Source organism: Oncorhynchus masou, chromosome 15, assembly GCF_036934945.1.
Source record: "Oncorhynchus masou masou isolate Uvic2021 chromosome 15, UVic_Omas_1.1, whole genome shotgun sequence".
Taxonomy (NCBI): domain Eukaryota; kingdom Metazoa; phylum Chordata; class Actinopteri; order Salmoniformes; family Salmonidae; genus Oncorhynchus; species Oncorhynchus masou.
The window spans coordinates 15765307-15790424 of record NC_088226.1 but is presented as its reverse complement, the minus strand read 5'-3'; the positions used below and the strand labels follow the sequence as shown (position 1 = coordinate 15790424).

The following is a 25118-nucleotide window of genomic DNA, read 5'->3' as shown; positions in this document are numbered from 1 at the left end:
GGTAACTGGACTAAAGGACTATCGCCTTGTAGTACTCACTTCTATCATCATGAAGTGCTTTGAGATACAAGTCAAGGATCATATCACCTCCACCCTACCTGTCACCCTAGACCAACATCAATTTTCTTACCGCCCCAATAGGTCCACAGACGATGCAATCGCCATCACACTGCACACTGCCCTATCCTATCTGGACAAGAGGAATACCTATGTAAGAATGCTGTTCATAGCTCAGCATTCAACACCAGAGTACCCTCCAAGCTCATCATTAAGCTTGAGGCCCTGGGTCTCAACCACACCCTCTGCAATTGGGTCCTGGACTTCCTAATGGGCCACCCCCAGGTGGTGAAGGTAGGAAACAACATCTCCACTTCGCTGATCCACAACACTGTGGCCCCACAAGGGTGTGTGCTCAGCCCCCTCCTGTACTCCCTGTTCACCCATGGCTGCGTGGCCATGCACGCCTCCAACTCAATCATCAAGTTTGTAGACAACACAAGAGTAATAGGCTTGATCACCAACAACGACGAGACAGCCTACAGGGAGGAGGTGGTGTCAGGAAAACAATCTCTCACTCAACATCAACAAAGCAAAAGGAGAAGATCGTGGACTTCAGGAAACAGCAGAGGGAGCACCCCCCTATCCTCATCGATGAGACAGCAGTGGAGAAGCTGGAAACTTTTAAGTTCCTCAGAATACACATCATGGACAAACTGACATGGTCCACCTACACAGACAGTGTGGTGAATAAGGCGCAACAGCGCCTCTTCAACCTCAAGAGGCTGAAGAAATGTGGCTTGTCACCTAAAACCCTCACAAACTTTTACAGATGCACAATTAAGAGCATCCTGTCGGGATGTATCACTGCCTGATACGGCAACAGCCCCACCCACAACCACAAGGCTCTCTCCAGAGGGTGGTGTGGTCTGCATAACGCATCACCGGGGACAAACTACCTACCCTCCAGGACACCTATGCACACGATGTTACAGGAAGGTCAAAAAGACCATCAAGGACGACAACCATCCAAGCCACTGGCTGTTCACCCCGCTACCATCCAGAAGGCGAGGTCAGTACAGGTGCATCAAAACTGGGACAGAGAGACTGAAAAAAAGCTAATATCTCAAGACCATCAGACTGTTAAACAGCCATCACTAACACAGAGAGGCTGCTGCCTACATCATTGGCCACTTTAATAAATCGATCACTAGTCACTTTAATAATGCCACTTTAATAATATGTACATATCTTGCATTACTCATCTCATATGTATATACTGTATTTTATACCATCTATTGCATCTTGCCTATGCCACTCTGTCATTGCTCATCCAAATATTTATATGTATATATTCTTATTCCATTCCTTTACTTAGATTTGTGTGCATTAGGTAGTTGTTGTGGAATTGTTAGATTATATTTTAGATATTGCTGCACTGTCGGAACTACAAGCACAAGCATTTCACTACACTCGCAATAACATCTGCTAACCATGTGTATGTGACCAATAAAATTTGATTTGATTTGATCTGACAAAATCCATACACACGAACACATTATTTTGCATAAACTCTTCCCAGTATTCTAATACCAGTTTACAGCCACCATGTTTGTTGTCTCCTTGAGCCTGTCATTGGCTAAAACGATGCTGTTGACATTTGCCATTTCTTTTGGCAAGGTGATTTGAAGGACGATTGGGACTTGTTGAAACGCACGGGTAAGGCAACCCGTGCCCAGCGCCCTCCATTCCCGCCTAACTAGTGCTGCTGAGGTAGGGCACCGTTTTGGCTGGCAGCAGGGCGTGATGACGTGATGCCTTCCATCCCCCACCTTTGGAGTGGTGCCAGGATGCCATCCTCTCTCTCAGCCCGTCAGGGACTGGATGGGACACATTATCGAACGTGCAGAATCATGACCTCCGTAGCCACAGCTGTTGCCACACTACTGCTGACCCCACAGGTGACCCTCCCTGGTGGGTGTCAACTGGGATCTCTGGAGAGTTGAAGGAGAACCTGGTCCAAGGACATGAACCCATGGTGCTATTTTCTTGCTTCAAAATCTCCCTTTTCCCACCTCTCAATGGTGTGTCATTGCTGTGCCAATGGACAGACACATGCATGCCAACTTGGACCTGATGGTCACAGAGCTCGTTTTCCAGATTAAATTCACTAATGCCTGCCTAATGGTGAGATATTGGAGTTGGAACTTGGAATAGAGATAACTCAGAGATACCAATGACACAAGAAGTGGGGAAGAGAAAAGCAGGAATTCGCAGGCTTGCACCTCTCTTATTTATAACGCCATTGATTTGGTTAGTGTGCCAACGCTCCTCCCACTCTGGGCAACCGCACAGATGCCAGCTCCAACCAACCCCTGGCCCCCTCCCTCACCGATCCCCGCCCTTATCCTGTCCCTGGTGGGGTCGCACACCTGGGCCCCATCGTTGTTGCTGTGCAGGAGGACTGGAGCTCGCTCGCCCCCCAGGCCACCCTCAGCGTCTCACTCTGAAAACACCAGCGCTCAAACAACCTCGTCATCCCTCCTACCCTTGCTCACGTCTAATCTCTGATCTCGTCTCACGAGCACCTATAAATAACAAACAATCAATAGGGTCTCAATAGCCTATATTTATCTGTCTGTCTGTCTGTCTTTATTGAAGATGAGTGTCATTGATCATTCTGCCCGTAGAGTCTGCGCGCAATGCTATTTGTTTGGATTATTTCCCCCCCTGAATAGATCACTCTAATGCCATTCAATTAGGTAAATAAATAGATGAACAATATCCCCTTCTGTTCCTAGGTCTGCAAATGCACCCCAACCCCCTCTCCTTGAGCACCGTTGTTTTATGCATGCTATCGTTTAACTTAACCCTTAGGTTAAATGTACAAAAATAAAAAATAAAGGCAAATACACTAATAATATCCGTTGTCTACAACAAACATTTTTGTTCGCCCACTTTTCTGTTTCCTCTCTTTCACTCGTATTGCCTCCGTCTCAGTTTCTCTCTTTTTCTGGCTGTGTGAGCGCGAGCGCAGTGACAGATGGCGGGGCCCTCTTCCCTCGGGAAGACAATCTCTCCGAATGCGGGCGCATGTCAATCACCGGCTCTCATGTGATGGTTCTTGCCAGTGACGTGCCAACCATATGGCCTGGCATCATAGCTGGTATGTAACCCTGCCTGGTAGCGATGCCACAGTCTCCGAGCGCGCGCGCGGATAGCACACTGAAAGCACCCTGCCGCACCTATAGGAGCGTTTGCTCGCGGTCCCAGAAGATGGTCTGAACTCACGCGCTTTCCACCCCTTCAAGAGCTCCCGCTGAGGTAAGTTGGAGTGTAAACAAATCGACGAGTGACCTTCCCAATATGGAAAGTAATTAATTTAATAAATATAGATTAATAATGCAAGGTTAATTCGTGACCGTTTTTTTTTTGGTGGATGTTTGTGCCTCCTGTAAACGTCTGTTTTGAGTTCACTCAGCTATATGCCATGTTTGAACATTTGGATTATGGTGTAGCTCTGGTTCTTCGTTTGGCACGATGTTATGCTCCATTTGTCCTTCAACTTTTAACAGCGCGGACCTCCATTCTGTGTGTTAATTATAGGCTAGGAGTGCAATACGGTATTCCATGCTTATTTACTTCAGAAAAAAGCAATACACAAAGACAAGCTCTAGTTTACCGTCTATCTCTGCGGACAATCGAAAAAATTGCAACAATCTTCCTCCTGAATTTTATTAAATTCTATAGTCAGACAGTATAATTAAGGCATTAATTTGATTAGTGAAAAATACAAAATAAAACCTGTTTCCATGGACCCATGGAAACAGAGAGATGAAGAGAAAGAGAGATACATAGGGAGAGAGAGGGGAGGCAGAATTATTCTTCACCGTCAGCTAATTATTTCTGCATCTCATGGCTTAGAGAGAAGATTTATCGATGATTTTATCTTAGTGTTCATCTTGGAGAAAAGGAAAGGGTGGGTGGGGCGTTATTGAAAGTGAATGTACAGTAGGCTAATACGGACATTATTTATTTGTGTAGTTGTATCATCCATAATTATTCTATCAACAGCACAACCTTTTACATTCCAAATACATCGATATCATCTCCCCTAAATCACACAAGCACAGGCCATGCAAGATGAGATTGTTGTTGCAACTTTAAAGAAAATACAAATCTGTTTTCTGAAATGCATTTTTGATATATATTTAACGACTGCTAAAAGGATACAATCAATTTCCATCTGTAATTGCAAACCTTTCCAACTAAAAGTGGTTTGGAATCGCTCAGTCGTGCATACTGAATTATGTGTGAAATATTTTTCTGGTAAGGTAGTCTACATGGTCTGTTAATTAAACGTTTTTTTTTTGTTTTTTTTTAATGAGCAAATCTCCTGAGCCTGAAATTTCCAAACGAGATTTTGCCTCTGGCACACCCTCTAGATAATTAGCACCGTATTCCTCCTGGTTGACTTTGGGTCCACACAACATCACGTAGCCCAACCACAGTTATCCAGCCAACCAGAGATACAAGAGATTTACAGTGATTTAGGGTGACAATTATGTTACTGGTTTGAGATGGTTTAAACAGTCCATCTATCATATCTTCGCACTGGCTATTTACATTCAAAATAATAATTGATCATTGGTGATAATTGATGCCATTTTGAAAAAGGCCTGGCTCAATCAACTTCGCATTTTTGGATTATAATATTTGGATGATATTCTAATTGGCGTTTGGGTAAGATATTTACACATTAAATCGTTATTGAGTGTCATAATAACAATGTACATTATTATTAATATTATTATTATCATTAGAATTATTTATTGGCAATCAAAATGGATCTTTGTGGATAATATTAACCCATGTTATCCTATAGGGCTCTCTGGTAGGATATAAGGTTGAGCGTGATAAGACAACAGCGGCTCTGCAGGTGTGGTAGAAGTCATCTCAATGTCACATTTGACAAAAAATACGATAGCCTATTAATTCAAATAATTTCCGATATCCACACACAATATTTTGTTATCTTCTGACACGATGATCAACACCGAGGTAGAGACATTGTACATATCCTCTTGCCATGCTTTTTGTGGAGGTGGGTAGTGCGGTGGAATAGTGCTGGAATGTAGCCAGAAGTATGTGGGCGTCGGGAGGGGAGGGGAGGGGGGGTGAAAGTAGGGGCACGTTGCTTCACAGCGCGCCACACGGGTCTGTAATGTGGCCTCTGCTGTTGAGACCCGCTGCGCGAGGGCAAGAGGGAGCACATGGACGACAGCAGGGAATTAAATAGGGGACTGGTTGGGCGATAGACCCGGGTGTTCACTGAAATGTTTCCGATGGCATGCTGTTTTAGTTCCTCCCAACACGTATAATTTCAGTCTTATTAGGCTATTCATGTCCTCTTCCTTTATCATGAAGAGATATTAATCCACATTCTAGTATTATCCCATTGTTGTTGAATGCATTTCATTACATTATTATTTTTACCTTTAGCCCTTTTCTGATTTGAAATGTCCTCACACAACGTCCTTTATTTCTTTCAGTGCCGCAATGTTGACTAGGCTGTTCAGTGACCCGTCGCTGCTTCCCGACATGCATAAGTATTCGGCCTGGGCAGAGGACAGCGAGAGCGAGGACTCGAAGACCAAGGATGATGAAGATCACTGCCGCGTGGGCGATGACGACATGGATGTCCCGGACCTGAGAAGCAGCCGGGCACATTCTGAGATCGGCGGTGAAGACGAGGACGACGACGAGGCGGATGAGGACGAAGGGGAGGACGGTGCAGAGGGGGACGGGCCCAAAAAACGGGGCCCTAAGAAGCGTAAAATGACACCTGCCCGTATCGAGCGCTCCAAGTTGCGTCGTCAGAAGGCAAACTCACGGGAGAGGACGCGCATGCACGATCTGAACTCTGCGCTCGACAATCTGCGCAAAGTCGTGCCCTGTTACTCCAAAACGCAAAAGCTCTCCAAAATCGAGACTCTCCGTTTGGCCAAGAACTATATCTGGGCCCTCTCTGAGATCCTGCGTTCCGGGAAGAAGCCTGATATTGTGTCCTACGTGCAGACGCTGTGTAAAGGATTGTCCCAACCCACGACCAACCTGGTTGCGGGTTGTCTGCAGCTCAACTCCCGAAACTTCCTAACGGAGCAGTGTCCGGAGGGGGGACGCTATCCCAGCTCCAACTCCTTCTCCATGCATCCTTACCCCTACCAGTGCTCCCGCCTCTCCAGCCCTCAGTATCAGTCTGGTTCCAACTCGCATCCCTTACGGACACAAGGGTACTGCTCAGCCTACGATTCACTGTACGGTGGCAGTGGATCTCCAGAATACAACAGCCCAGAGTATGAGGGGCCCATCTCCCCTCCCGTGTGCATCAATGGCAACTTTTCTCTGAAGCACCAGGGCACTACGTCCCCCGAGGTAGCCGAGAAAGGCTACCATTACTCTATGCATTACTCCGGCCTGGCCGGCTCTCGCCCCACAGCTGGCCACATATACGGTTCTTCAGGTGTGCGGAGCAGCATCCACTCTGAAAACGTATCGCCTTACCACGACATGCACCTGCACCACGAAAGGGCCCCCGTCCCCGTATACGATGAACTCAATGCGTTTTTCCACAACTGAAACGGCAGTAATATTGCCATGCGTGGGAGTCTTCTTGCAATCAACAATCAATTAGTTGCCCACCTTTGGCAAGGAGCGTGCACGGTCACCCCCCAGCCCCTACCCTAATACTTAGTCTCAAAGGACTATGACACCAGACACTGATCATTGCGGAAACAGCGTTTTATTTATTGTTTTTCTGTCCTTTTATATAATTGTATTTATTTTGTTTCTATTCTGTGACGATGGGATGCTGTGAAAATGTTGCATTTGAAATGGAATGTGTACAGATTTAACGGTGATTGACGTATGGGTTATTATTGAAATTGCTAGATGAACAGAGTTAAAATGCAACCGCATAGTCACGTTTATAACATTGTAACAACCGATGATGCTGTAACTAATTTGGAAATAATAGCCTAATATGAAAATAGAGGATTCAATTAAGAAGCAAGCAGTGCACTTAAAAGCAAGCATGTCGCAGAGATAGGAAGATATATATTTTTTAAATGTCGGCAATTGGCAACAGTTATGTCAGAACATTAAACACATTTCACATCTATGCAAGAAATAGCCTACGCCAAACGAGTATACAAGGACCAACTATAGGCTATATCTAAAATAGTGTACATTAAATCATTCATTTACATTTTCTCAACAATATACTTTCATTGCTTCTCAGCCCCTATTCTGACTTACCATAACACACACGGTTGGGGAATTGCTTGACGTCTATTTTTGTTATTGAGGGACATGGATTCAAGTCACCATAATGACACAGAGAATACAATGTTCGATCCCTAGAATACCACCAATGGATAAGGAAAAGCAAAGGAAAAGCAAACAATACTTGGCAGAGTAGGCCTATAAGGCTAAAGCCAACATTTGAAATGAACGATTCTAAAGAAGCAGATATGGGCTCATGCTACCGGTTCCGGCTGGTCAAGTCTTTGTAATGTAAACGATTCGATGGTGTTCACGTTCATTAGATGAGGCTACCTTTCATGGATTTGCAAGTTTGCACTAGATTTTAGATTGCATTAAAATGCAATCGAAAATGGTTTAATGTAAGCCAATAGCCTTAGCCTTTATACATCTACTGGCCTTTATACATCTACAATACTGTCAGTGACTGGACGGAAAATGGGACAGGCCGACATTAAAATATGCTAAACACAATATTTCATGTCATGCCACAGGAACAAATATGGCAAGTCAAGTAACTTTCTAAATCAATCGAGCACATTGACTTGTTGAATAGGACTATTTCTAAAAGTGTAAGGGCCAGGATTTAGCACTCAATTTCGAAATAGTCGAAGTTATATCAGAAGGTCGATATATTGCACTGAAATAACATGATTATTACTATTATTGTTATTATTATTTACAAACAGTTTTATTTAATGCATAATTTTGCCTATAATAACTAATCAATGCAAATATTTCCACTAAGGGTCCCCAGAGTCGTCAACATGTGTTGCATTTTTCATTGAAAGTGAAAGTTGAAACTTTGTATTTAAACAATGTGTGTGTGGTAAAATAAAATGATAATACATGAACTGGCGCTACATCATTTCATTTGAAACCTATATCCATCTATATCATCTTTTCTCGTTGAATTTTATCCATTACATAGTGTAAAACAAGCATATTCTGGCTAGCAGATTAAATTATCAGCATAATAATCAACTACGTAAGGACTGTATTATATTCTTCCTGTGATTATTCTTATCATTGGAAATGCTCTACGAAAAGAGGACGCAGTGTGGCCTGGAAAATAATGGGTTTACTATTTAACATCCCCATATCGCTCAAGCTTTCGGTATGTGCGTTGACCGATTACAAGAAGTAGCATCACTTGACATGTGACTCTAACAGGTTCGACCGGCTATATATCCAATGGTTTAATATAGCAGACATATCAATACGTTGCTGTAAATCCCATTCTTCAATTAAGCCTACAAAAAAAGAGTTGCAGAATGAGTTCGAAACCATTTTCGAAAGACTTCCACTGTGGGAGATGCTAGCATTCCTAATGATTAGGCATGGAGGAAAGAACGGGCATTATAGGATCTAATCAACAGGCCAACACCATCTTTCCAGAACACAACGAACATATTACAAAGACAAATGTGTCAACAAAGAAGCCCTGCAATGGACTCTAATGAGTTGAACAGCAGGATCTGGACAGATTGGGAAACGGCCTCCGGATCTGCAGGCGAGCCAAAATCCCTAACAGTTACCAAGGGCCTGTCTGAAGCTTTCGGGGATTTCTAGGATGGTCAAATGATATGGGAACCGTTATAAGCCTAACTTATTTCTTTAAAGGGAGGGACTGCTATGACAACTAACTTCTAGATCAGGGGTGTGCAACTTTGATGTGGGTGGGGTCACAAAACATAGGAACTCATCATGGGGGGCCGCAGTGGCTCGCGGGTCTGCATACCCACCTCCAAACCCAGATGCAGTCAGAGCCGGTTCAAGTCTTTTGGGGACCCTCCCACCTTGCGAGCAATACATTTTAGCACCCGACTTTACAGCTTAGAGAAAAACTTTACGTTTTACAGTTCATTTCCTGAAATGTTACACATTTTGCCAGGGGGGTAAGAGAAAATGTTGCCATTTTAAAGCAAGTTTGCGGCAATTCTACATATTTTCCAAGACAAATCTTTGCAGTTATGCAGTCTGATGATCAATGGTGCCCATCCCGGCTCTAGATCATGCGTTTGTGTGTTTTTCGGGCTTCTTTTGCGTTTGTGCATACAAGCAGCAGCCTGCTCCCTTTGAGCGCATGCCAGAATATTCTTGGCATCAAAGGTAAACTTGACTCAAACGGACACAAGAGTCACAATGCACGGGATAGAGGCAAATGGGCGGTGTATATGTATATTATATTATTTTTGAAAGGCGGAAGAAATACAGGCGACTAAAGCCCTATTCATTGACATTAAATTATTGAAAATTGTGGCCCAAAAAAGCACGAAACATACGGGATTCCAAACTAGTAAAGGATATAATTTGTAATCAAAACACAGCATTGGAAAGAGGCTGAAATACTTCGGGCAGCCGAGGACCTTAATACAGCCCATGTACTCCATGTTGGAATGTTTTGGGAACAAGCAAAAGAAAGTAATGGATTTGCCACAGCGCATTTATTCAACCCCACCTTTATTTCTCCACAGAGAAAGCCTACCCGGATGGACTAAGCAGGACATCATAACATCCATAACTTTCACACACACCGAAAAAGAAAGAGAGAGATAGAGAAGGACTTTTGTGAGTGCAATGTTTACTGTTCATTTGATATTGTTAATTTCACTTTTGTTTATTATCTATTTCACTTGCTTTGACAATGTTAACATATGTTTGCCATGCCAATAAAGCCCGTTGAATTGAGAGAGAACTCTGCAAAAATATCCTCCATGTACAACGTAAAACATCAGATAATGTATGCAGAGTAGAATTAGGCCGATACCCGCTAATTATCAAAATCCAGAAAAGAACCTTTAAATTCTACAACCACGTAAAAGGAAGCGATTCCCAAACCTTCCATAACAAAACCATCACCTACAGAGAGATTAACCTGGAGAAGAGTCCCCTAAGCAAGCTGGTCCTGGGGCTCTGTTCACAAACACAAACAGACCCCACAGAGCCCCAGGACAGCAACACAATTAGAACCAACCAAATCACGAGAAAACAAAAATATAATTATGACACTTTGGAAAGAATTAACAAAAAAAACTGAGTAAACTAGACTGACCCAAACTTAAGGAAAGCTTTGACTATGTAACGACTATTGAAAAAGGCTGCTGTAGGCATCCCTGGCTCTCAGGAGAAGACAGGCTATGTGCACACTGACCACAAAATAAGGTGTAAACTGAGCTGCACTTCCTAACTTCCTGCCAAATGTATGGCCATATTAGAGACACATATATCGCTCAGATTACACAAAGAATTAGAAAACATGCCCAATTTTGATGAACTCCCATATATACTGGGTGAAATACCACATTGTGCCATCACGGCAGCAACATTTGACCTGTTGTCACGAGAAAATGGCAACCAGTCAAGAACAAACACCATTGTAAATACCACCCATATTTAAGTTTATATATTTTCCCTTTTGTAATTTAACTATTTGCCGATAATGTGACATTTGAAATGTGTTTTTTTTATTTTTGAACTTTTGTGAGTGTAATGTTTACTGTTAATTTGTTTTGTTTATTATTTAGTTCACTTGCTTTGGCAATGTTAACATATGTTTCCCATGCCAATAAATCCCTTAAATTGAAATTGTATTCCCTTGATGCAAAACTTTTTTCGTCGATTTTTGTTTGTCATAAAATACAGTAGGCTTATTGTTTCAACTGAAATTATTTGTTTTTAATGAATCTTCACACTAACCTTATTTGATTTTACACCTTAAAAATGTATATGGTGCATTCTTATGAGCTACATTGTGGGATTTTGAGTAAAATGCACTGAATGAACGTGTCTTTGAATGTGCAAACATGCTTTTCAAAATTGACTATCAACTAGTTGAATGGCCTCCCGCACTGTCTAATGCTTTTGGTATTGATGACTGCACTCAAATATTTATACGTTTCAGTTTTTAGCATAAGCACATTAACAACAGTAAAACATTCATATTCCTAAATATATATATATTTTAATTCACACGTCTCCATCACTAGATAATAGCCAACTATCTCTCAAAATTTAATGGAGCATATAAGACATCGACTAAATTCACGGAGGGGATTACTTCCTGACTATCAACTATAATTAAAAACACATTGACATGTGCTGTAAAGTAAATATCGAAATGAGAAAATAAAATGTAATTTAAGAGACAACAGGCCTAGTCCCAAATACGATCATTGTCAGGCAGCTCGGGCGGTCTACTATTGTCGTCGCAACTCTTGAACTGTTCATGACGCTTATTCAATGCCATGATAACCTGAAGAAAAGAAAAAAATAATGACATTGATTTGTATTATTTTTGAACACACACGTGTGATTTTGAGGCAAGCCTTCTAGACGCACAATGCAAGGGGCAGCAGTTGCCCTCGCGCGTCCCTTGTGCATGAAACGATGCCACCCGGCTTGGTTTGGAGCGCTGCCCCGGGTCCCATATGTTCCTCAAAATGTCCAGGGTGCGATTAGCTGAGAACACTCCTGCTCACAGAAGAAAGGGAGCTGGACTTGGGCCGTGGAGTGATGATGACCGGCAGCAATGTAGGCCAGCGCAGCCAACAGTATAAATTGAGAACAACCTTGTTAAAAATATAATAAAAAAACAACATATATATGGACAAAATTCATTTTGTAGCCCGTTTTATTGTTATCCATTTGCATTAGAGGCTAGAGTAAAACTGGTGTGGCATTTGGACAGCAATCTAAATTGAAAGTTGAGCTACATTTTACACAAATAGACTAAATACAAATATAAAACGAACATAACTACATCGGATATCAGCCTATAAAAATAGACAACTTTACTTAATCCCAAAAGCAGGCTATTTTGCACGCAGGAGATCTTCAGGTGCATGAAATGGGAATTAGTCTGATGTAGCCTAGGCTCAATCCTGTGCATTTATCTCAGTAATACTTGAGTTTGCTTATACAGTATATGTGTCTAAAATCATCTGGGCTATTTTTTAGGCGAGTCTATTCCTTTCTCTCGTTTCAAACCAAACACTGAGCACAATTCACTCGCGCGTTTCATTCTGCGATGACAGTGCGCGAGAGGACGTGAAATAAACCAAAGTCTAGGCTTCCTGGTCATTGATGCATTCCCTTACACGTGGCTGTGAAGTGACTAAATTGTGCCTTCACTCACTTTCGGATAATACAATTACCGGAACGATGTTGGCTATCTTGACAAACTGAATAACACGGTTGTGTGCAGAAAGTTGAGTACTGCATGATGTATTGCATAAAAAAGGTTAAATAGCATATGATAATGCTATAGGCGTAGTCTATTCTTTAAAATGCGTTTTTAGGCAAATCAGCAAAAACCAAAGTGTGCTGGTGCGTTTTTTGAGTCAGTGCAGGCGGTGGAGCAGGCTCGAGCCAGTTGGAGAGGGCATCTATCAAAATATTCCCCCGTCCGGCGTGAGGTGCGCGCTTTCCAGAGGCGGAAGTTGGCAGCCATGCAGAGCTGCGTGTGCCAAGTTCCTTAATGTTCCCCGGCACCAGCACGAGCTCTGGAGAGGACACCCGCGCGCCTCGCCGCTGCCTTGTGCCAGTTTGCCGGCCAAAGTGGCGCTGCTGGGAGGAGTCTGTATTTCTTTCCTAATTTCACGGCATCTGTTCATTATCCAGCACGTTTAAAAAGAAAGTTCTTATTCTGACTTCAAAACACACACACACCGAGTAAGTGCTGAATAAATTCTCTGGTGAAAATGTCTTCATGCTGTTTTTTGATCAATTGACATAGCAGGAATTTACATTTTGGGATTGTTAACGAATGTGTTCTCTGGCTAAAACTTTGCATTACAATCATTCCCTTATTTCTGCCCGAACCACGACTGATGCCGACACCCTGTACAGAGTGGCAGTAGGCTACTCTTCTGCACAATGGAGAGAGCTCCCGATCTGGGCGAGTGCCTAGGCTATCCACGAGCTCGCACAGGTGATAGGATGGTTCCCACACGTCAATTCATATTCTTTCTAAACATTGATTTATTTTAAAAATATATATGAAAACATTTTAGGCCAACGTAAACTGTGGCCTTACCGTAACTCCTCTCTGCCCAGGATGGTGTTTATTGTTGACCACCAGCAGCACAATCCTCAACTCTGAGAGATTGAGGGAGTCACTGCAACAGAAATGGAATAGAGATCGTATTGAAGGCTACGAACTTCACAAACCGAACACACAGTATTCACGTGCCCTCTGCAAAGTGAGTGAATACATCTCGCTGTTTAAATTATCGTGTGTGCCCACTCTTTTCTCGCTAAACTTGGTGGAATATATCAAAGAAAAGTGTTTGTCCGACATAACAGGCAATATAGTGCGATTATCAAAATGTCACAAGTATCCTTAACTGGTGTGAATTCCAATTAACAAGTCTAAATATTAGAAAAGCAAATTAAACAGGAAACATTTAAGAACCTATTGGCCTACGTATAATACTGTGTATCAATAAAATACAAATACATAATTGTTTTATGTCATTATCATAAAAGCTACAGGAGAGGGCTTTTTTTAGAAGAGACCATGATGCTGAAGGTAAGTAAAGGAAATTGGAAACACACACACACACACACACACACACACACACACACACACACACACACACACACACACACACACACACACACACACACACACACACACACACACACACACACAAAGAGAGAGAGGGAGAGAGAGAAAGCTTACTTTAAATATCTTGCCTCTCACATAGTGAATACAAGCATGAACACAATCCGACACAGCCAGCCCCATGCATGCACTGCTCAGCCCCAGTGCCAGACTGTACGCCAGACAAGGAGGCAAGGCTGTCACTGGCAGGCGATTCAGTGGAAATTCCACAACATCTGTTTGTTATCGCACAATGGGGCACGGCGGTGGGGCACGGGGCGACGGGGGCAGACGAGGCAGAAGCTAAATGGAGAATCTGCTACTGTTGGACTGAATGCCAGTGGAGGAACGAGGGGGACAACAGGAAGGGTAGCAGGGTGGGTGACAGACAGGGGTGGAGATTAGGAGGGGTGCCAGGTAGGTTTGGAACCTTAGGGGGGTTGCCACATAGGTTTAGAGGTTTTGGGGACAATGCAGGCAGGGGTGGAGATTGGGAAGACACCAGGGAGGGTGAGGCCTATAGGGGACAATGGCTTGGTAACTATAGTTTATTGTTTACTCTCTGCAGATGGATGCTTCCATCTGACAACTGTCAGTCAGCTCTGTCGAGGGCAGTGTAGCTATGTTATGGCTGGTCACCAGTGAGACCCTCCCTGGGATGGGCGTGGTTGAACCATGTTTAGGAGGTTAAGTAGAAGTGTGCATGGGGACACTGTTGGATCAGAGGGGGTAGCTGTGGGTTGTTGCTGGTCTGCACAGATGGCATGTGTTATAGGATTGTGTGTGAGTGTGCTCTTGCGTGCTTGTGTGTGTGTGTGTGTGTGTGTGATAGGGTTGGATGATGCCACGGTCACATGGGTAGCAGTAATTGGCCTCCATATTGACCAGTTTGCAGTACTGGGGGGGGGGGGGGGGCAGTCTCCCAGCTGGACCTGTCAGACAGCATCCCATCCACCTCACTGATCACCCCCCTGACGACCTCTCCACCATCTTCCTTTTCTCTTTTTCTCCATCCCTCCTGTCCTCCAGCACCTCTCCTTTCATCTCCTGTCTTCTCCTCCTCTCTTCTCCTCCCTTTCCTTTCCTATCCTCTCCTACCCTTCACCACCTGTCCTTTCCACTCCTCTCCTCAGCTCTACCATCTCAACTCTCCTCCTAGTCCTCTACCACCTCTTCACTCCTTAGTGTTCAGTTACATGTAGGTCACTAACAATAATATAAAAAACGTGTAATTAATGTTCCATGTATTACTGGACTAATACCGACGTCTCAGCTCTCTGAATACAGACAGGTCGTGAAGGTTTGCTATGAGCAGTCTGAAGGCTCATCCCCAGCTAGAGGAAGCCATGCCCAGCCTTGGCAGCCGGGAGTCTCCAGGTACGTAGCAAGTCTCTCCATCGTCTTTCCTTCATTCCTATCAGCCAGGAAACATGGAGAGTTGGCACACACACCCTGGGAAAAGGGTGGGAACAACATGGGGTCGGGAAACACACACACAACCCTTCCCCTCGGCACAGACATGGGAGCCGATGCTGTCGCTAGGGATTCTGGGATGGCTGGCTGGCTTTGGGAGAGAGATGGGTGGACTACAGGAAAACAGTGCAGATGCAATAACTTAACAACAGGCCCACATGCTGTGTTACCTTCTGAGAGAGAGAGCAAGCGAGAGAGAGAGAGAGAGAGAGAGAGAGAGAGAGAGAGAGAGAGAGGGGAGACATAGCTGGCAGACTGATATGAAGTCTTGTGCCAAGTAAAGTGCACATGGGAATAGGTGTGTGTGTGCTCTACATATGCATGTCAATGTATGTGTGTGCGTACGTGTGTGTGTTTCAGAGAGTGTTCATGTGAATATGGCCACCGAGTTGCGCTATGTGTGTGAGTGTGTGATTGCACTAGTGCATCTGTATGTATGCTGTGTGTGCATGTGCAGGAAGGAAGGGGGGAGGAAGAGGGAGAGGATGGGGTGAGTGCACGTTTAAATTCTGTGACATCTGTTCATTACAAGTAGAGTGTGTTTATTTTTATACATCGAGCCACAAGCAGAGAGCTCAATTGGCACCTCTGGTTAATGTAGCAGCCTGCCTCTACTGCACAGCAAATTAAATATTTAGTGGCAGACAGAAAGAATGAAGAAAGAGGCAAGGACGAAGGGAAAGAACGAGAGAAATGATAAGATAATGTGACAAAAATGCACACACACAAACAGGGATAAGCATTGCATCGCGCACTCAAAGTCCCTGTTCTAATTGAATTAAGCAAGGAACAGAGTCTGACGAATCCAGAACTCACCCTAACACACTCCCATATGAGCAGTATGATGTGATGTGTCAGGACATACATTACAGTTTGTGGTGAAAACAGGCCAGGGTGAACTAAAACAGGACAAAGGACGGAAAAGACTCAACTATAGCTTGTGTTCTTGATTTGATTTCATATGATCATTCACATTCACACTCATTTACATGTGACTGATGCTCAACAGAGACGGACACTACAATGAACTGGGCCTCTACTACCTGCTTCTTCCAGCTACAGGCCTTTCCTATAGGTGGATAGGAGCTGTTTGAATTGATGTCCCCTCTGCAGACTGGGGGACTGGAGAGAGGCCTGCTTGGCATGACTGAGGCTGATGCAAGCACCAACCACACCAGACAAACAATGTGGGAGTTGGGACATTTCTCCCTAGATTGGTCCAGAACACACTCACTGACGGTGTGTGTGTGTGCCTGTGTACGTGCATGTACTCACGTGTATGTGTGTGTGTGTGTGTAATCATGGGGTACATCAATGGGGATCTCTCCCTCCACTCAGGCTCCATCTACTCTAAGGAGCCTCTGGCCCCCCCTGTCCAGTCCTACTCTCCTCCCCCCATGGGATGGCCTGCTCTGGAATGCCGCTCAAGGGGAAGAATCTCGCTGCAGGCACTCAATATGTCGCATGTGTCTGAGAGAAGGAGGAACAGAGAGACGGAGAGAGAGAGACAACATGAGAGAGGAGGATGAAGAAGAAGAAGAAGAGGGGATATGATACAGGTCCCTTAAATGACAATAATTAGGGTTGGGACAATACCAGTATCGTGATACTCGTTAGTATTGTGGCAAGGAAACAAAACAGGAAGCAGATTTAACTTCTTTAGGAAAACAGCCATAAAGTTGGAAACAAACATGTTGTCATCCAGAGTCACATCACATGATAGTAAACTGCAGCAGCATATGTGATTAGTTCAACGGGTTAGTGCAAAAAGGGTCAATGCAGACAGTTATATAGTTAACCAAATAGCTACAGTTGAAGTCGGAAGTATACATACAGCTTAGCCACATACATTTAAAGTCAGTCTTTCACCATTCCTGACACTTAATCCTAGTAAAAAAATCCCTGTCTTAGGTCAGTTAGGATCACCACTTTATTTTAAGAATGTGAAATGTCAGAATAATAGTAGAGAGAATGATTTATTTCAACTTATTTCTTTCATCACATTCCCAGTGGGTTAGAAGTTTACATACAATCAATTGCTATTTAGTAGCATTGCATGAAAATTGTTTAACTTGGGTCAAACGTTTTGGGTAGCCTTCCACAAGCTTCCCACAATAAATTGGGTGGATTTTGGACCATTCCTACTGAATGAGCTGGTGTAACTGAGTCAGGTTTGTAGGCCTCCTTGCCTGCACACGCTTTTTTCAGTTCTGCACACACATTTTCTATAGGATTGAGGTCAGGGCTTTGCTATGGCCACTCCACTACCTTGACTTTGTTGTCCTTAAGCCATTTTGCCACAACTTTGGATGTATGCTTGGGGTCATTGTCCATTTGGAAGACCCATTTGCGACCATGCTTTAAACTTTCTGACTGATGTCTTGAGATGTTGCTTCAATATATCCACATAATTTTCTATCTATTTTGTAAAGTGCACCAGTCCCTCCTGCAGCAAAGCACCCCCACAGTATGATGTTGCCACCCCTGTGCTTCACGGGTGGGATGGTGTTCTTCAGCTTGCAAGCCCCCCCCCCACACCTTTTTCCTTCAAACATAACAATGGTCATTATGGCCAAACAATTCTATTTTTGTTTCATCAGACTAGAGGATATTTCTCCAAAAAGTACAATCTTTGTCACCATGTGCAGTTGTTAACCGTAGTCCTGATTTTTTTTGTGGCGGTTTTGGAGCAGTGGCTTCTTCCTTGCTGAGCGGCCTTTCAGGTTATGTCGATATAGGACTCGGTTTACTGTGGATATAGATACTTTTGTACCTGTTTCCTCCAGCATCTTCACAAGGTTCTTTGCTGTTGTTCTGGAATTGAGTTGCACTTTTTGCACCAAAGTACATTTATCTCAAGGATACAGAACGCGTCTCCTTCCTGAGCGGTATGACGGCTGCGTGGTCCCATGGTGTTTACACTTGCGTACTATTGTTTGTACAGATGAATGCGGTACCTTCAGGTGTTTGGAAATTGCTCCCAAGGATGAACCAGACTTGTGGAGGTCTACATTTTTTTTCTGAGGTCTTGGCTGATTTCTTTTGATTTTCCCATTATGTGAAGCAAAGAGGCACTGAGTTTGAAGGAATGCCTTGAAATACATCCACAGGTACGCCTCCAATTGAGTCAAATGATGTCAATTAGTCTATCAGAATCTTTTAAAGCCATGACATTTTCTGGAATTTTCCAAGCTGTTTAAAGACAGTCAAATTAGTGCATGTACACTTCTGACCCACTGGAATTGTGATACAGTGAATTATAAGTGAAATAATCTGTCTGTAAACATATGTTGGAAAAATGACTTGTGTCATGCACAAAGTAGATGTCCTAACCGACTTGCAAAAACAAGACATTTGTGGAGTGGTTGAAAAACAAGTTTTAATGACTCCAACCTAAGTGTATGTAAACTTCCGACTTCAACTGTAACTGGACTAACAATTTAGCAGTCTTATGGCTTGCGGACAGAAGCTGTTCAGGGTCCTTTTGGCTCCAGACTTGGTGCATCGGTATCGCTTGCTGTGCGGTAGAAGCGAGAACAGCCTATGACTTGGGTGGCTAAAGTATTTTACCATTTTAAGGTAGAGGTCCTGGATGGCAGGGAGGCGTTGTCGTGCCTTCTTCACAACTGTGTTGGTGTGTGTGGACCATGAAAATCCCTTAGTGATGTTGACACCGAGGAACTTGAAGCTCTCGACCCGTTTCACTTCAACCCCGCCGATGTGGAATGGGGCGTGTTCGGCCCTCCATGTGCAGTAGTCCACGATCAGCTCATTTGTCTTGCTGACATTGAGGGAGAAGTTGTTGTCCTGGCATCACTCTGCCAGGCCACTGACCATCTTCCTATAGGCTGTCTCATCGTCGCCGGTAATCAGGCTAACCACGTGGTGTCGTCAGCAAATTTAACAATGGTGTTGTAGTCGTGCGTGGCCACACATAGGTGAACAGTGAGTACAGGAGGGTACTAAGCACATACCCCTGAGGGGTCCCCGTGTTGAGGGTCTGTGTGGCGGATGTGTTGTTGCCTTCCCTCACCAACAGAGGGCGGACTGTCAAGAAGTCCAGGATCCAGTTGCAGGCAGAGGTGTTCAGCCCCAGAGCTTAGTGATGAGCTTGGAGTGCATTATGCTTTTGAATGGTGAGCTGAACAGCATTCTCACATACAGTGCATTCGGAAAGTATTCAGACCCCTTGACATGTTCTACATTTTGCTACGTTACAGCCTTATTCTAAAATGGATTACATTTTCCCCCCTTATCAATCTACACACAATACCCCACAATGACAAAGCAAAAACAGGTTGAGAAATGTTTGCAAATGTATAAAAAATAAATAAAATACCGCATTTACATAAGCATTCAGACCCTTTACTCAGTACTTTGTTGAAGCACCTTTGGCAGCAATTACAGCCTCGAGTCTTCTTGGGTATGACGCTACAAGCTTAGCACATCTGTATTTGGGTAGTTTCTCCCATTCTTCTCCTCAGATCCTCACATGCTTTGTGAGGTCTGATGGGGAGCGTCGCTGCACAGCTATTTTCAGGTCTGTTTGATTGGGTTCAAGTCCGGGCTCTGGCTGTGCCACTCAAGGACATTCAGATACTTGCCCCGAAGCATCTCCTGCATTGTCTTGGTTGTGTGCTTAGGGTCGTTGTCCTGTTGGAAGGTGAACCATCACCCCAGTCAGAGGTCCTGAGCGCTCTGTAACCAGTTTTCAATAAGGATCTCTCTAAACTTTGCTCCATTCATCTTTCCCTCGATCCTGACTAGTCTCCCTGTCCCTGCCACTGATAAACATCCCCACAGCATGATGCCACCAACCACCATGCTTCACTGTAGAAATTGTGCTAGGTTTCCTCCAGACGTGACGCTTGGCATTCAGGCCAAAGAGTTAAATCTTGGTTTCATCAGCCCAGATAATCTTGTTTATTTGAGCCTGAGAGTCCTTTAGATGCCTTTTGGCAAACTCCAAGCTGGCTGTCATGTGCCTTTTACTGAAGAGTGACTTCCATCGGGCCACTCTACCATAAAAGGCCTGATTGGTGGAGTGCTGCAGATGGTTGTCCTTCTGGAAGGTTCTCCCATCTCCACAGAGGAACTCTCTAGCTCTGTCAGCGTGACAATCAGGTTCTTGGTCACCTCCCTGACTAAGGCCCTTCTCCTCCTGATTGCTCCTTTTGGCCGGGCGGCCAGCTCTAGGAAGAGTCTTGCTGTTTTCAAACTTTTTCATTTAAGAATAATGTAGGCCACTGTATTCTTGGGGACCTTCAATGCTGTAGACATTTTTTGGTACCCTTCCCCAGATCTGTGCCTCGACACAATCTTGTCTCGGAGCTCTACGGACTATTCCTTCGAACTCATGGCTTGGTTTTTCTGACATGCACTGTCAACTGTGGGATCTTATATGGACAGGTGTGTGCCTTTCCAAATCATGTCCAATCAATTGAATTTACTACAGGTGGACTCCAATCAAGTTGTAGAAACATCTCAAGGATGAGCAATGGAAACAGGATGCAGCTCAATTTCGAGTCTCATAGCAAAGGGTCTGCATAAGGTATTTTTAATACATTTGCAAACATTTCTAAAACCTGTTTTTACTTTGATTATGGGTTATTGTGTGTTGAATGATGAGGATTTGTATTTATTTAATCAATTTTAGAATAAGGCTGTAACGTAACAAAATGTGGAAAAGGGGAAGGGGTCTGAATACTTTCCAAATGCAGTGTAAGTGTTCATCTTGTCCAGGTGGGAGAGGGCATTGTGGAGTGCAATAGAGATTGCATCATCTTTGGAACTGTTGGGGCGGTATGCAAATTCTAGTGAGTCCAGTGTGTCTGGGATGATGTTGTTGATGTGAGCCATGACCAGTCTTTCAAAGCATTTCATAGCTACAGATGTGAGTGCTATGAGGTAATAGTCATTTAGACAGGTTACCTTGACATTGCTGGGCACAGGGACTGTGGTGGTTTGCTGGAAACATGTAGGTATTACGGAATGGGTCAGTGAGAGGTTGAAAATGTCAGTGAAGACACTTGCCAGCTGGTCAGCACATTCTCTGAGTGCATGTCCTGGAAATCCGCCTGGCCTTGTGGCCTTGTGAATGTTAACCTTTTTTAAGGTCTTACTCACATCGGCTATGAAGGGCGAGATCACACAGTCGTCAAGAACAGCTGGTGTTCTCATGCATAGTTCAGTGTTGCTTGCCTTGAAGAGTTTATAGAAGGCATTTAGCTTGTCTGGCAGGCTCGCATCACTGGGCAGCTCGCAGCTGGGTTTCCCTTTGTAATCCGTGATAGTTTGCAAGCTCTGCCACAGTGTCGGAGTCAGAGGTTGTAGCGGGATTTCTCATAAACGTCTGGATTAGTGTCCTGCTCCTTGAAAGCGGCAGCTCTAGTCTCCAGCAGGTTTTTAAAGTACCAAAGGGTTTGGTCTGCTTCATGTTTTTATTTTTGCCATGGAAAAAATAATGCGATACTAGTATCGTCACAGCCCTAAATATAATATACATATACTGTATACTGTGTATATATTCCTTACCTGATCACATTACTAGATTGAAGGATTAAATTGATTAGATTAAGACTTCAGTGGCAAGCTCCAAGAATCCAAGGACCATCGTTCCATGTTAATACACCTAATGTGTGTTGGGGTAATATTAAAGAAGACATTAGCATCCATCATTCACACAAGCAAGGCACCACTTAATTCATGCTCCCTCTTGCACTCTTCTCACACCACCCACACACCTCCCACTTTCTCTCTGTAAATCAAAACAGGGCACAACTCACAACCTGGAACTTCCCTCCCCACTCTCTACGTTAACTTTTCTCCCGTCATTGTGTCTCTACTGCCAGCCAGGACAGGAAATAGAAATGGGTTGAGAGAATGACGGGGTGTCAATCCTTGTCTCCACATCTCCCTGCAGCCCTTCTCTTCTTCAGAAGGCCAGATTAAGAGATTAGAGAGCAAGGCGAAGCGGCAAAGCTGGCTAATTCTCACCCAGACACAGAGAGCTAAACTAGCTAAACTACCCCGAGCCCCATGGACCCTCTCTGCACAGCGACATCTGTGATGGGATAGAGCATGTTCCCTTTACTCTCCAGGGTTGCAGGGAACCAACAGCCTTCATCCTCAATGCATTACTATTATGGGAACTTTGGTGTTTTATTGTCAGTTTCTCTCCATTGCGTTCTCTTGCTCTTTCAGACTGGTCCTGGTTTCTTTGACCCAAGCCAGCACCATGGGCTGAATAATTGTATTGTCCTACAGAACATTCATGTCGGTGGGATATTTGCACATAAATTCAGGTTATGTGAGTGAGTGCATTTCAAGTTGTGATTCAATGTGATTTGGCCCTATGTCAGTTGAGTAGGCATACACATTGATGATGACCGAACAACCAAAACATTTATATTTCTGCTCCTTTCCTCAATGAATAAACCAGCATAAAATAACTTTGAAGATTTTTTTTATGCAGACCCTAATGAATCAGTTGAGTATGTCAGCATACAATAAAGTAAATATTGCTATAATGTTGGTATAGTATTGAATTGTCCTAATGGAGACATGCATATCAATTATGTGAGGAAGTACAGAGATTCATTTTGGCCATTTGGGAAAGTAGAAAACAAAATAAAACAATGAGCTACCGGCATCGTCATGGGAAATAGGATTCCCCAATAGCACATAGTAACGCACAGATATTTATCTGAACTTTTTACAATTCAGAGACCAAAAGCTTGCCACCGCCATCCATCTCAGTAAGGGAAAGGGAAACGAGAGAAAAAGAGAGAGAGAGGGAGGAAAATAACAGTGGAATAGAAAAGGCGTGATCTGGGTGCCTGCTCTCCAGTCGGCAGAGGACAATGCAAAGCTGGAAGAGTGGGAGCATGGTGCCAGGGGGGAATGGAGTGCCACATGGTGCCCCCACGAGCAGGGCCAGTCTGGAGGGGGATGAGGGGTGTGTGTGTGTGTGTGTGCACGCGTGCATGCTTGTGTTTATGAGAGACGGACAGTGTACATCTGTGTGCTTTCTGTGTTAGGTATGTATGATAATATTGTGCATGTATGTATGTGTGAGACGTGGGGTGGGGAGAGATGGTGGAGAGGGAGGGAGAGTCCCAGTTGCAGTTTGCATCTTAAATTCCTCAACATCTGTTCTGCTGAGCTCGGAAGTAGGAGCTGGTTATTTAAGTGTGTGTGTGTGTGTGTGTGTGTGTGTTCTGCGTCCTGCTACCGGACCTTTAATGAGAGGTAGACAGAGACTCATTTTCAACAATAACACCAGGTAACCTGTAGTGCTGTCAGACACACCAAGAGAATACAAACAGTACCATTCAACACCACGTCACTGAGATCACCTTTGTAACCGAGTCCACAACCCCCTTGACAGACAGACAGACAGACCAGAAACTGGAGTTATTATCTAATTTCTGTGCCTAAATCAACTGTTTAACACATAAGTGCGGTGTGTGTAAGCCTATTTGTGTGTGTGTGTGTGTGTGTGTGTGTGAGCTAGAGTGGGTGAGAGACGCAACAATAGATGTGTGTGTACGTGAGTTCACATCTGTATGTGAAATTACGGGCGAAGTTTTAACCATGAAATATTCAGCTGCTTCGTGTGCTGTCTCCTGAGTGACTGTGACAGGGAGAGTTCCTGCCATGTTCACACACAAATGCACGCGCACACACACACACACACACACACACACACACACACACACACACACACACACACACACACACACACACACACACACACACACACACACACACACACACACACACACACACATACTAACCCAGTGCCAACTCTGGGCAAATCTTATGCCACCTCAACACCAGACCTCTGCCAAACAGAACCAGTGTCAAATCCATACCCTCCGTATGCCAACCCTATGCCACACACACGCCAACCTCGTGCCCCCTTAATGGCAGTCCTATATCAATCCTATGCCAGAGCACCCACCATCACCCCTCCTCTCTCTCCCAATCTGGTATGTGCGTATGTAAATCACTTGTTCTGTGGGGGTTTAAGACACCTGACTATCTGTACGGAGCTGAGAAGGTCAAAAGTCACTAGTGAGCTTGGATTCCAGGCAGATCAGATCTGTCGTTCTGTTCTCCTTCAGTGGAGGCAATTAGCCCTGAAACCTCCACTGAAGCTCTAGTAAATCCCTCATTTTAGGGTTCAGCTTCCTGCTGCTGTCACCCGCTTCCCGCTCAATCTCTGTCTGTCTGTCACTCCATCTCCCACCAATCCTCTCGCCCCTCTCTCTCTCGGTCTCTCTTTCCCTCTCTCCTGATGCCTGCTGGCACTTTGGAAGCAGTGCCCCTCCAATCCCTGTGCCCCCTTCCCCCTCCTCTGGATGCCAGCCGACGGCCCTCACAGTGTGGCATGCCATCTGCTGCCCCCCCCGCAGACAGCTACCCACAATTCCCCTCTGCCTTAGCCCCGCGCTACAGCAGAACAGGAGGCTTTCGCACAGATCACTTCACCCCTGATGCCCCCGCCAGAAATGAGGGGTGCTGGGGGGGCACGCACGCACAAAATTCTCAAGCTTACACTCTCTCTTTCTTACACAGTCTCTCACTCGCACAAACACACATGCACACACTTTTATATTGTACCCCATACATATTAAAACAGTGAAACAGGCCGCATAGATGACTCCATTTTGCAAAGCTGCATGAAGCATGCACACACATGCTGCATTTGGGT

At 44.3% G+C, this 25118-nt stretch overlaps 1 pseudogene; it reads left to right on the top strand.

Annotated features, from left to right (window-relative positions):
• The first annotated feature begins 3052 nt into the window (after positions 1–3052).
• On the top strand, positions 3053–8174 carry LOC135555739 (neurogenic differentiation factor 2-like; annotated as a pseudogene).
• Positions 8175–25118: the final 16944 nt, after the last annotated feature.